The sequence below is a fragment of the Oncorhynchus keta genome, unplaced genomic scaffold (genome assembly GCF_023373465.1).
Source record: "Oncorhynchus keta strain PuntledgeMale-10-30-2019 unplaced genomic scaffold, Oket_V2 Un_contig_18468_pilon_pilon, whole genome shotgun sequence".
Classification (NCBI taxonomy): domain Eukaryota; kingdom Metazoa; phylum Chordata; class Actinopteri; order Salmoniformes; family Salmonidae; genus Oncorhynchus; species Oncorhynchus keta.
In genome coordinates, this window is record NW_026280934.1 from 6,481 (window position 1) to 19,482 (window position 13,002).

General features: G+C 48.6%; 1 long non-coding RNA gene across 6 annotated transcripts; it reads left to right on the forward strand.

The window, feature by feature from the left end:
- Positions 1 to 525: 525 nt before the first annotated feature.
- LOC127920129 (uncharacterized) lies at positions 526 to 5,432 on the forward strand. Of its 6 annotated transcripts, none has more exons than XR_008105173.1 (5): positions 526 to 896; positions 4,650 to 4,841; positions 4,874 to 4,969; positions 5,229 to 5,292; positions 5,325 to 5,432. It is a non-coding gene; the product is annotated as an uncharacterized LOC127920129 (long non-coding RNA). The 6 variants fall into 6 exon arrangements; XR_008105170.1 differs by lacking the exon at positions 4,874 to 4,969 and having other exon boundaries at positions 526 to 704; positions 801 to 896; positions 5,101 to 5,292; XR_008105167.1 differs by lacking the exon at positions 4,874 to 4,969 and having other exon boundaries at positions 5,101 to 5,292.
- Positions 5,433 to 13,002: the final 7,570 nt, after the last annotated feature.

Below are 13,002 nucleotides of genomic sequence, written 5' to 3' on the forward strand. Positions count from 1 at the left end.
GTGTAGAGGAGGTAGGGCAGCCTAGTGGTTAGAGTGTAGAGGAGGTAGGGTAGCCTAGTGGTTAGAGTGTAGAGGAGGTAGGGTAGACTAGTGGTTAGAGTGTAGAGGAGGTAGGGTAGCCTAGTGGTTAGAGTGTAGAGGAGGTAGGGTAGCCTAGTGGTTAGAGTGTAGAGGAGGTAGGGTAGCCTAGTGGTTAGAGTGTAGAGGAGGTAGGGTAGCCTAGTGGTTAGAGTGTAGAGGAGGTAGGGTAGCCTAGTGGTTAGAGTGTAGAGGAGGTAGGGTAGCCTAGTGGTTAGAGTGTAGAGGAGGTAGGGTAGCCTAGTGGTTAGAGTGTAGAGGAGGTAGGGTAGCCTAGTGGTTAGAATGTAGAGGAGGTAGGGTAGCCTAGTGGTTAGAGTGTAGGGGCGGTAGGGTAGCCTAGTGGTTAGAGTGTAGGGGCGGTAGGGTAGCCTAGTGGTTAGAGTGTAGAGGAGGTAGGGCAGCCTAGTGGTTAGAATGTAGAGGAGGTAGGGTAGCCGAGTGGTTAGAGTGTAGGGACGGCAGGTAGCCTAGTGGTTAGAGTGTAGAGGAGGTAGGGTAGCCTAGTGGTTAGAGTGTAGGGACGGCAGGTAGCCTAGTGGTTAGAGTGTAGGGGCGGCAGGTAGCCTAGTGGTTAGAGTGTAGGGACGGCAGGTAGACTAGTGGTTAGAGTGTAGGGGCGGCAGGTAGCCTAGTGGTTAGAGTGTAGGGGCGGCAGGTAGCCTAGTGGTTAGAGTGTAGGGGCGGCAGGTAGCCTAGTGGTTAGAGTGTAGGGGCGGCAGGTAGCCTAGTGGTTAGAGTGTAGGGGCGGCAGGTAGCCTAGTGGTTAGAGTGTAGGGACGGCAGGTAGACTAGTGGTTAGAGTGTAGGGACGGCAGGTAGCCTAGTGGTTAGAGTGTAGGGGCGGCAGGTAGCCTACATTTACATTTACATTACATTTAAGTCATTTAGCAGACGCTCTTATCCAGAGCGACTTACAAATTGGTGCATACACCTTATGACAACCAGTGGAACAGCCACTTGCATCTAAATCTTGTTGGGGGGAGAAGGGGGGGTGAGAAGGATTACTTACCCTTACTTACCCTATCCTAGGTATTCCTTGAAGAGGTGGGGTTTCAGGTGTCTCCGGAAGGTGGTGATTGACTCCGCTGTCCTGGCGTCGTGAGGGAGTTTGTTCCACCATTGGGGGCCAGAGCAGCGAACAGTTTTGACTGGGCTGAGCGGGAACTGTACTTCCTCAGTGGTAGGGAGGCGAGCAGGCCAGAGGTGGATGAACGCAGTGCCCTTGTTTGGGTGTAGGGCCTGATCAGAGCCTGGAGGTACTGAGGTGCCGTTCCCCTCACAGCTCCGTAGGCGAGCACCATGGTCTTGTAGCGGATGCGAGCTTCAACTGAAGCCAGTGGAGAGAGCGGGAGGAGCGGGGTGACGTGAGAGAACTTGGGAAGGTTGAACACCAGACGGGCTGCGGCGTTCTGGATGAGTTGTAGGGGTTTAATGGCACAGGCAGGGGAGCCCAGCCAACAGCGAGTTGCAGTAATCAAGACGGGAGATGACAAGTGCCTGGATTAGGACCTGCGCCGCTTCCTGTGTGAGGCAGGGTCGTACTCTGCGGATGTTGTAGAGCATGAACCTACAGGAACGGGACACCGCCTTGATGTTAGTTGAGAACGCCAGGGTGTTGTCCAGGATCACGCCAAGGTTCTTAGCGCTCTGGGAGGAGGACACAATGGAGTTGTCAACCGTGATGGCGAGATCATGGAACGGGCAGTCCCTTCCCCGGGAGGAAGAGGAGCTCCGTCTTGCTGAGGTTCAGCTTGAGGTGGTGATCCGTCATCCACACTGATATGTCTGCCAGACATGCAGAGATGCGATTCGCCACCTGGTCAGAAGGGGAAAGGAGAAGATTAATTGTGTGTCGTCTGCATAGCAATGATAGGAGAGACCATGTGAGGTTATGACAGAGCCAAGTGACTTGGTGTATAGCGAGAATAAGAGGGGCCTAGAACAGAGCCCTGGGGGACACCAGTGGTGAGCGCGTGGTGAGGAGACAGATTCTCGCCACGCCACCTGGTAGGAGCGACCTGTCAGGTAGGACGCAATCCAAGCGTGGGCCGCGCCGGAGATGCCCAACTCGGAGAGGGTGGAGAGGAGGATCTGATGGTTCACAGTATCGAAGGCAGCCGATAGGTCTAGAAGGATGAGAGCAGAGGAGAGAGAGTTAGCTTTAGCAGTGCGGAGCGCCTCCGTGATACAGAGAAGAGCAGTCTCAGTTGAATGACTAGTCTTGAAACCTGACTGATTTGGATCAAGAAGGTCATTCTGAGAGAGATAGCGGTAGAGCTGGCCAAGGACGGCACGCTCAAGAGTTTTGGAGAGAAAAGAGAGAAGGGATACTGGTCTGTAGTTGTTGACATCGGAGGGATCGAGTGTAGGTTTTTTCAGAAGGGGGTGCAACTCTCGCTCTCTTGAAGACGGGAGGGACGTAGCCAGCGGTCAGGGATGAGTTGATGAGCGAGGTGAGGTAAGGGAGAAGGTCTCCGGAAATGGTCTGGAGAAGAGAGGAGGGGATAGGGTCAAGCGGGCAGGTTGTTGGGCGGCCGGCCGTTACAAGACGCGAGATTTCATCTGGAGAGAGAGGGGAGAAAGAGGTCAGAGCATAGGGTAGGGGAGTGTGAGCAGAACCAGCGGTGTCGTTTGACTTAGCAAACGAGGATCGGATGTCATCGACCTTCTTTTCAAAATGGTTGACGAAGTCATCTGCAGAGAGGGAGGAGGGAGGGGGGAGGATTCAGGAGGGAGGAGAAGGTGGCAAAGAGCTTCCTAGGGTTAGAGGCGGATGCTTGGAATTTAGAATGGTAGAAAGTGGCTTTAGCAGCAGAGACAGAGGAGGAAAATGTAGAGAGGAGGGAGTGAAAGGATGCCAGGTCCGCAGGGAGGCGAGTTTTCCTCCATTTCCGCTCGGCTGCCCGGAGCCCTGTTCTGTGAGCTCGCAATGAGTCGTCGAGCCACGGAGCGGGGAGGGGAGGACCGAGCCGGCCTGGAGGATAGGGGGACATAGGGAGTCAAAGGATGCAGTAAGGGAGGAGAGGAGGGTTGAGGAGGCAGAATCAGGAGATAGGTTGGAGAAAGTTTGAGCAGAGGGAAGAGAAGATAGGATGGAAGAGGAGAGAGTAGCGGGGGGGAGAGAGCGAAGGTTGGGACGGCGCGATACCATCCGAGTAGGGGCAGTGTGGGAAGTGTTGGATGAGAGCGAGAGGGAAAAGGATACAAGGTAGTGGTCGGAGACTTGGAGGGGAGTTGCAATGAGGTTAGTGGAAGAACAGCATCTAGTAAAGATGAGGTCAAGCGTATTGCCTGCCTTGTGAGTAGGGGGGGGAAGGTGAGAGGGTGAGGTCAAAAGAGGAGAGGAGTGGAAAGAAGGAGGCAGAGAGGAATGAGTCAAAGGTAGACGTGGGGAGGTTAAAGTCGCCCAGAACTGTGAGAGGTGAGCCGTCCTCAGGAAAGGAGCTTATCAAGGCATCAAGCTCATTGATGAACTCTCCGAGGGAACCTGGAGGGCGATAAATGATAAGGATGTTAAGCTTGAAAGGGCTGGTAACTGTGACAGCATGGAATTCAAAGGAGGCAATAGACAGATGGGTAAGGGAGAAAGAGAGAAAGACCACTTGGGAGAGATGAGGATCCGGTGCCACCACCCCGCTGACCAGAAGCTCTCGGGGTGTGCGAGAACACGTGGGCGGACGAGGAGAGAGCAGTAGGAGTAGCAGTGTTATCTGTGGTGATCCATGTTTCCGTCAGTGCCAGAAGTCAAGGGACTGGAGGGAGGCATAGGCTGAGATGAACTCTGCCTTGTTGGCCGCAGATTGGCAGTTCCAGAGGCTACCAGAGACCTGGAACTCCACGTGGGTCGTACGCTGGGACCACCAGGTTAGGGTGGTCGCGGCCACGCGGTGTGGAGCGTTTGTATGATCTGTGCAGAGAGGAGAGAACAGGGATAGACAGACACATAGTTGACAGGCTACAGAAAAGGCTACGCTAATGCAAGGAAATTGGAATGACAAGCGGACTACACGTCTCGAATGTTCAGAAAGTTAAGCTTACGTAGCAAGAATCTTATTGACTAAAATGATTAAAATGATACAGTACTGCTAAAGTAGGCTAGCTGGCAGTAGCTGCGTTGTTGACACTACACTAATCAAGTCGTTCCGTTGAGTGTAATAATTCTACAGTGCTGCTATTCGGGGGCTAGCTGGCTAGCTAGCAGTGTTGTTTACGTTACGTTGAGTTAAAAGAACGACAATAGCTGGCTAGCTAACCTAGGAAATCGGTCTAGACTACACAATTATCTTTGAAACAAAGACGGCTATGTAGCTAGCTACGATCAAACAAATCAAACCGTTGTACTGTAATGAAATGAAAATGTGATACTACCTGACCGGTGATTGAATTCGAAACAGTAGACGTTGGCTAGCTGTTAGCTGTTGGCTAGCTAGCAGAGTCTCCTACGTTAAGGACGACAAATAGCTGGCTAGCGAACCTCAGTGAATTAACATAATCACTCCAAGGCTACACACACTAAACTACACAATTATCTTGGAAACAGCCTAGTGGTTAGAGTGTAGGGACGGCAGGTAGACTAGTGGTTAGAGTGTAGGGACGGCAGGTAGCCTAGTGGTTAGAGTGTAGGTACGGCAGGTAGACTAGTGGTTAGAGTGTAGGGACGGCAGGTTGACTAGTGGTTAGAGTGTAGGGACGGCAGGTAGCCTAGTGGTTAGAGTGTAGGGACGGCAGGTAGACTAGTGGTTAGAGTGTAGGGACGGCAGGTTGACTAGTGGTTAGAGTGTAGGGGCGGCAGGTAGCCTAGTGGTTAGAGTGTAGGGACGGCAGGTAGACTAGTGGTTAGAGTGTAGGGGCGGCAGGTAGCCTAGTGGTTAGAGTGTAGGGGCGGCAGGTAGCCTAGTGGTTAGAGTGTAGAGGAGGTAGGGTAGCCTAGTGGTTAGAGTGTAGAGGAGGTAGGGCAGCCTAGTGGTTAGAATGTAGAGGAGGTAGGGTAGCCTAGTGGTTAGAGTGTAGGGACGGCAGGTAGCCTAGTGGTTAGAGTGTAGGGGCGGCAGGTAGCCTAGTGGTTAGAGTGTAGGTACGGCAGGTAGACTAGTGGTTAGAGTGTAGGGACGGCAGGTTGACTAGTGGTTAGAGTGTAGGGACGGCAGGTAGCCTAGTGGTTAGAGTGTAGGGACGGCAGGTAGACTAGTGGTTAGAGTGTAGGGACGGCAGGTTGACTAGTGGTTAGAGTGTAGGGGCGGCAGGTAGCCTAGTGGTTAGAGTGTAGGGACGGCAGGTAGACTAGTGGTTAGAGTGTAGGGGCGGCAGGTAGCCTAGTGGTTAGAGTGTAGGGGCGGCAGGTAGCCTAGTGGTTAGAGCGTTGGACCAGTAACAGAAAAGGTTGCTGACAAGGTAAAAATCTGTCGTTCTTCCCCTGAACAAGGCAGTTAACCCCAGTGTTCCCTGGTAGGATGTCATTGTAAATAAGAATTTGCTCTTAACTGACTTGCCTAGTTAAATGTGTACTTAAAAGAGCAATCTGCAGTTCAAACAATAATAAAGCTGGTACCACTGTTTTGGTAAAATGCTAACAAATCCAGGACCGACCATCCATGATATCAAAATGATTATTTTAAATATATTGTGACTTTGGTGGTTAAACTCTGATCGCTGGTAGCGGTGAAAAGACTAACGCTCTCTATTATTTTCTGAGAAAATGAACTGCGTTTTCTTGCCACTGTATACAGTGTTTGTTTGCAATTACATTGTTTACAAACAATAGAGGAAAACAAACTGATATTTTGTCTTCTTATCGGCTACAACAGTTGAACTAAAGCTTATGAGACATTCATAAGTTACACTGTCACGGAAAACTGTTACTTACACTGTTACTTATATGGTATTTGTAGGCACTATCAACAGTAAACATCTCTGAAACGTTTTACTGTCAGTGATGGTGCATTGTGGGAAAATTCCTGTATTTCAAACGGTACTGTATCTACACCCTACAGAATACAGTACCGTGCTGTACCAATTTAACTGTCAGTCGTGCTTCATCATGTTCAAATTGAGACGGATCGGGGAGGCAGCTCGTCTTCGACCTTCAATGGTCGAGCCTTTTGTCATGTCCTTAGTTCTTTAGTATGTCAGGGCGTGACTTGGGTGGGTTGTCTATGTTCCTTTTTCTATGTTTTGGGATTTCTGTGTTTCGGCCTGGTATGGTTCTCAATCAGAGGCAGCTGTTTATCGTTGTCCCTGATTGAGAACCATATTTAGGTAGCCTGGTTTGACTTTTGATTTGTGGGTGATTGTTTTCTGTTTTCTGTTGTGTGTCTGCACCAGCCAGAACTGTTTCCTGTTGTGTGTCTGCCCCAGCCAGAACTGTTTCCTGTTGTGTGTCTGCCCCAGCCAGAACTGTTTCCTGTTGTGTGTCTGCCCCAGCCAGAACTGTTTCCTGTTGTGTGTCTGCCCCAGCCAGAACTGTTTCCTGTTGTGTGTCTGCCCCAGCCAGAACTGTTTTCTGTTGTGTGTCTGCACCAGCCAGAACTGTTTCCTGTTGTGTGTCTGCCCCAGCCAGAACTGTTTCCTGTTGTGTGTCTGCCCCAGCCAGAACTGTTTCCTGTTGTGTGTCTGCACCAGCCAGAACTGTTTCCTGTTGTGTGTCTGCACCAGCCAGAACTGTTTTCTGTTGTGTGTCTGCCCCAGCCAGAACTGTTTCCTGTTGTGTGTCTGCACCAGCCAGAACTGTTTCCTGTTGTGTGTCTGCCCCAGCCAGAACTGTTTTCTGTTGTGTGTCTGCACCAGCCAGAACTGTTTCCTGTTGTGTGTCTGCACCAGCCAGAACTGTTTCCTGTTGTGTATCTGCACCAGCCAGAACTGTTTCCTGTTGTGTGTCTGCACCAGCCAGAACTGTTTCCTGTTGTGTGTCTGCACCAGCCAGAACTGTTTCCTGTTGTGTGTCAGCACCAGCCAGAACAGTTTTCGGTCGTTTCTCTTTGTTATTTTTGTTATTTCCGTGTTCATTTGAATAAATATGGACACATACGACGCTGCACCTTAGTCCTCCTCTTCTCCTTCATACGACGACCGTTACAATGTCCTTTCGGTTTGTTTTGCCCTGTACTCGCTCTCGGTTTGGCCCGTACTCGCTCTTGGTTTGGCCTGTACTCGCTCTCGGTTTGGTCTGTACTCGCTCTCGGTTTGGCCCGTACTCGCTCTCGGTTTAGCCTGTACTCGCTCTCGGTTTGGCCCGTACTCGCTCTCGGTTTAGCCTGTACTCACTCTCGGTTTGGAAACCTTTGTTATAAAGCCTGTACTCGCTCTCAGTTTGGCAACCTTTGTTATAAAGCCCGTACTCGCTCTCGGTTTAGCCTGTACTCGCTCTCGGTTTGGAAACCTTTGTTATAAAGCCTGTACTCGCTCTCAGTTTGGAAACCTTTGTTATAAGGCCTGTACTCGCTCTCGGTTTGGGAAACCTTTGTTATAAAGCCTGTACTCGCTCTCGGTTTGGGAAACCTTTGTTATAAAGCCTGTACTCGCTCTCGGTTTGGAAACCTTTGTTATAAGGCCTGTACTCGCTCTCGGTTTGGAAACCTTTGTTATAAAGCCTGTACTCGCTCTCAGTTTGGAAACCTTTGTTATAAGGCCTGTACTCGCTCTCGGTTTGGAAACCTTTGTTATAAGGCCTGTACTCGCTCTCAGTTTGGAAACCTTTGTTATAAAGCCTGTACTCGCTCTCGGTTTGGAAACCTTTGTTATAAAGCCTGTACTCGCTCTCGGTTTGGAAACCTTTGTTATAAGGCCTGTACTCGCTCTCGGTTTGGGAAACCTTTGTTATAAGGCCTGTACTCGCTCTCGGTTTGGAAACCTTTGTTATAAGGCCTGTACTCGCTCTCGGTTTGGAAACCTTTGTTATAAGGCCTGTACTCGCTCTCGGTTTGGGAAACCTTTGTTATAAAGCCTGTACTCGCTCTCGGTTTGGGAAACCTTTGTTATAAAGCCTGTACTCGCTCTAGGTTTGGGAAACCTTTGTTATAAAGCCTGTACTCGCTCTCGGTTTGGAAACCTTTGTTATAAGGCCTGTAGTCGCTCTCGGTTTGGAAACCTTTGTTATAAAGCCTGTAGTCGCTCTCGGTTTGGGAAACCTTTGTTATAAGGCCTGTAGTCGCTCTCGGTTTGGAAACCTTTGTTATAAGGCCTGTAGTCGCTCTCGGTTTGGAAACCTTTGTTATAAGGCCTGTAGTCGCTCTCGGTTTGGGAAACCTTTGTTATAAAGCCTGTACTCGCTCTCGGTTTGGGAAACCTTTGTTATAAGGCCTGTAGTCGCTCTCGGTTTGGAAACCTTTGTTATAAAGCCTGTACTCACTCTCGGTTTGGGAAACCTTTGTTATAAGGCCTGTACTCGCTCTCGGTTTGGAAACCTTTGTTATAAAGCCAGTACTCGCTCTCGGTTTGGGAAACCTTTGTTATAAGGCCTGTAGTCGCTCTCGGTTTGGGAAACCTTTGTTATAAGGCCTGTACTCGCTCTCGGTTTGGAAACCTTTGTTATAAAGCCTGTACTCGCTCTCGGTTTGGAAACCTTTGTTATAAGGCCTGTACTCGCTCTCGGTTTGGGAAACCTTTGTTATAAAGCCTGTAGTCGCTCTCGGTTTGGAAACCTTTGTTATAAGGCCTGTACTCGCTCTCGGTTTGGGAAACCTTTGTTATAAGGCCTGTACTCGCTCTCGGTTTGGAAACCTTTGTTATAAAGCCTGTACTCGCTCTCGGTTTGGGAACCTTTGTTATAAAGCCTGTACTCGCTCTCGGTTTGGAAACCTTTGTTATAAGGCCTGTCCTCGCTCTCGGTTTGGGAAACCTTTGTTATAAGGCCTGTACTCGCTCTCGGTTTGGGAAACCTTTGTTATAAAGCCTGTACTCGCTCTCGGTTTGGCCTGTACTCGCTCTCGGTTTGGGAAACCTTTGTTATAAAGCCTGTACTCGCTCTCGGTTTGGGAAACCTTTGTTATAAAGCCTGTACTCGCTCTCGGTTTGGGAAACCTTTGTTATAAAGCCTGTACTCGCTCTCGGTTTGGAAACCTTTGTTATAAGGCCTGTAGTCGCTCTCGGTTTGGAAACCTTTGTTATAAAGCCTGTAGTCGCTCTCAGTTTGGGAAACCTTTGTTATAAGGCCTGTAGTCGCTCTCGGTTTGGAAACCTTTGTTATAAGGCCTGTAGTCGCTCTCGGTTTGGGAAACCTTTGTTATAAAGCCTGTACTCGCTCTCGGTATGGGAAACCTTTGTTATAAAGCCTGTACTCGCTCTCGGTTTGGAAACCTTTGTTATAAAGCCAGTACTCGCTCTCGGTTTGGGAAACCTTTGTTATAAGGCCTGTAGTCGCTCTCGGTTTGGGAAACCTTTGTTATAAGGCCTGTACTCGCTCTCGGTTTGGAAACCTTTGTTATAAAGCCTGTACTCGCTCTCGGTTTGGGAAACCTTTGTTATAAGGCCTGTACTCGCTCTCGGTTTGGAAACCTTTGTTATAAAGCCAGTACTCGCTCTCGGTTTGGGAAACCTTTGTTATAAAGCCTGTACTCGCTCTCGGTTTGGCCAAGCCTGTACTCGCTCTCGGTTTGGAAACCTTTGTTATAAGGCCTGTAGTCGCTCTCGGTTTGGAAACCTTTGTTATAAAGCCTGTACTCGCTCTCGGTTTGGGAAACATTTGTTATAAGGCCTGTAGTCGCTCTCGGTTTGGAAACCTTTGTTATAAAGCCTGTAGTCGCTCTCGGTTTGGAAACCTTTGTTATAAAGCCTGTAGTCTTGTTATAAAGCTCTCGGTTTGGGAAACCTTTGTTATAAAGCCTGTAGTCGCTCTCGGTTTGGGAAACCTTTGTTATAAAGCCTGTAGTCGCTCTCGGTTTGGGAAACCTTTGTTATAAAGCCTGTAGTCGCTCTCGGTTTGGAAACCTTTGTTTGTTATAAAGCCTGTAGTCGCTCTCGGTTTGGGAAACCTTTGTTATAAAGCCTGTACTCGCTCTCGGTTTGGAAACCTTTGTTATAAGGCCTGTACTCGCTCTCGGTTTGGAAACCTTTGTTATAAAGCCTGTACTCGGTTTGGCTCTCGGTTTGGAAACCTTGTTATAAGGCCTGTACTCGGTTTGGGAAACCTCTCGGTTTGGGAAACCTTTGTTATAAAGCCTGTAGTCGCTCTCGGTTTGGAAACCTTTGTTATAAGGCCTGTACTCGCTCTCGGTTTGGGAAACCTTTGTTATAAGGCCTGTACTCGCTCTCGGTTTGGAAACCTTTGTTATAAAGCCTGTACTCGCTCTCGGTTTGGGAAACCTTTGTTATAAAGCCTGTACTCGCTCTCGGTTTGGGAAACCTTTGTTATAAGGCCTGTACTCGCTCTCGGTTTGGAAACCTTTGTTATAAGGCCTGTACTCGAAACCTCCGGTTTTGGGGAAACCTTTGTTATAAAGCCTGTACTCGCTCTCGGTTTGGCCTGTACTTGGGCTTTGTTATCTCGGTTTGGGAAACCTTTGTTATAAAGCCTGTACTCGCTCTCGGTTTGGGAAACCTTTGTTATAAAGCCTGTACTCGCTCTCGGTTTGGGAAACCTTTGTTCGGTTTAAACCTTTGTTATAAAGCCTGTACTCGCTCTCGGTTTGGAAACCTTTGTTATAAGGCCTGTAGTCGCTCTCGGTTTGGAAACCTTTGTTATAAAGCCTGTAGTCGCTCTCAGTTTGGGAAACCTTTGTTATAAGGCCTGTAGTCGCTCTCGGTTTGGAAACCTTTGTTATAAGGCCTGTAGTCGCTCTCGGTTTGGGAAACCTTTGTTATAAAGCCTGTAGTCGCTCTCGGTTTGGGAAACCTTTGTTATAAAGCCTGTAGTCGCTCTCGGTTTGGCCAATACACGCTCTCGGTTTGGAAACCTTTGTTATAAGGCCTGTAGTCGCTCTCGGTTTGGAAACCTTTGTTATAAAGCCTGTACTCGCTCTCGGTTTGGGAAACATTTGTTATAAGGCCTGTAGTCGCTCTCGGTTTGGGAAACCTTTGTTATAAAGCCTGTAGTCGCTCTCGGTTTGGGAAACCTTTGTTATAAAGCCTGTAGTCGCTCGGTTTGGGGAAACCTTGTTATCGGTTTGGGAAACCTTTGTTATAAAGCCTGTAGTCGCTCTCGGTTTGGGAAACCTTTGTTATAAAGCCTGTAGTCGCTCTCGGTTTGGGAAACCTTTGTTATAAAGCCTGTAGTCGCTCTCGGTTTGGGAAACCTTTGTTATAAAGCCTGTAGTCGCTCTCGGTTTGGGAAACCTTTGTTATAAAGCCTGTACTCGCTCTCGGTTTGGAAACCTTTGTTATAAGGCCTGTACTCGCTCTCGGTTTGGAAACCTTTGTTATAAAGCCTGTACTCGCTCTCGGTTTGGAAACCTTTGTTATAAGGCCTGTACTCGCTCTCGGTTTGGGAAACCTTTGTTATAAAGCCTGTAGTCGCTCTCGGTTTGGAAACCTTTGTTATAAGGCCTGTACTCGCTCTCGGTTTGGGAAACCTTTGTTATAAGGCCTGTACTCTATAAAGCTCTCGGTTTGGAAACCTTTGTTATAAAGCCTGTACTGTAGTCGCTCTCGGTTTGGGAACCTTTGTTATAAAGCCTGTACTCGCTCTCGGTTTGGGAAACCTTTGTTATAAGGCCTGTAGTCGCTCTCGGTTTGGGAAACCTTTGTTATAAGGCCTGTAGTCGCTCTCGGTTTGGGAAACCTTTGTTATAAAGCCTGTACTCGCTCTCGGTTTGGCCTGTACTTTCGCTCTCGGTTTGGGAAACCTTTGTTATAAAGCCTGTTTGGAAACCTTTGTTATAAAGCCTCGGTTTGGAAACCTTTGTTATAAAGCCTGTACTCGCTCTCGGTTTGGGAAACCTTTGTTATAAAGCCTGTACTCGCTCTCGGTTTGGAAACCTTTGTTATAAGGCCTGTAGTCGCTCTCGGTTTGGAAACCTTTGTTATAAAGCCTGTAGTCGCTCTCAGTTTGGGAAACCTTTGTTATAAGGCCTGTAGTCGCTCTCGGTTTGGAAACCTTTGTTATAAGGCCTGTAGTCGCTCTCGGTTTGGGAAACCTTTGTTATAAAGCCTGTACTCGCTCTCGGTTTGGGAAACCTTTGTTATAAAGCCTGTACTCGCTCTCGGTTTGGAAACCTTTGTTATAAAGCCAGTACTCGCTCTCGGTTTGGGAAACCTTTGTTATAAGGCCTGTAGTCGCTCTCGGTTTGGGAAACCTTTGTTATAAGGCCTGTACTCGCTCTCGGTTTGGAAACCTTTGTTATAAAGCCTGTACTCGCTCTCGGTTTGGGAAACCTTTGTTATAAGGCCTGTACTCGCTCTCGGTTTGGAAACCTTTGTTATAAAGCCAGTACTCGCTCTCGGTTTGGGAAACCTTTGTTATAAAGCCTGTACTCGCTCTCGGTTTGGCCAATACTCGCTCTCGGTTTGGAAACCTTTGTTATAAGGCCTGTAGTCGCTCTCGGTTTGGAAACCTTTGTTATAAAGCCTGTACTCGCTCTCGGTTTGGGAAACATTTGTTATAAGGCCTGTAGTCGCTCTCGGTTTGGAAACCTTTGTTATAAAGCCTGTAGTCGCTCTCGGTTTGGGAAACCTTTGTTATAAAGCCTGTAGTCGCTCTCGGTTTGGGAAACCTTTGTTATAAAGCCTGTAGTCGCTCTCGGTTTGGGAAACCTTTGTTATAAAGCCTGTAGTCGCTCTCGGTTTGGGAAACCTTTGTTATAAAGCCTGTAGTCGCTCTCGGTTTGGGAAACCTTTGTTATAAAGCCTGTAGTCCCTGGGAAACTCGGTTTGGGGAAACCTTTGTTATAAAGCCAGTAGCCTGTTTACCTTTGTTATAAAGCCTGCTCTCGGTTTGGGAAACCTTTGTTATAAAGCCTGTACTCGCTCTCGGTTTGGGAAACCTTTGTTATA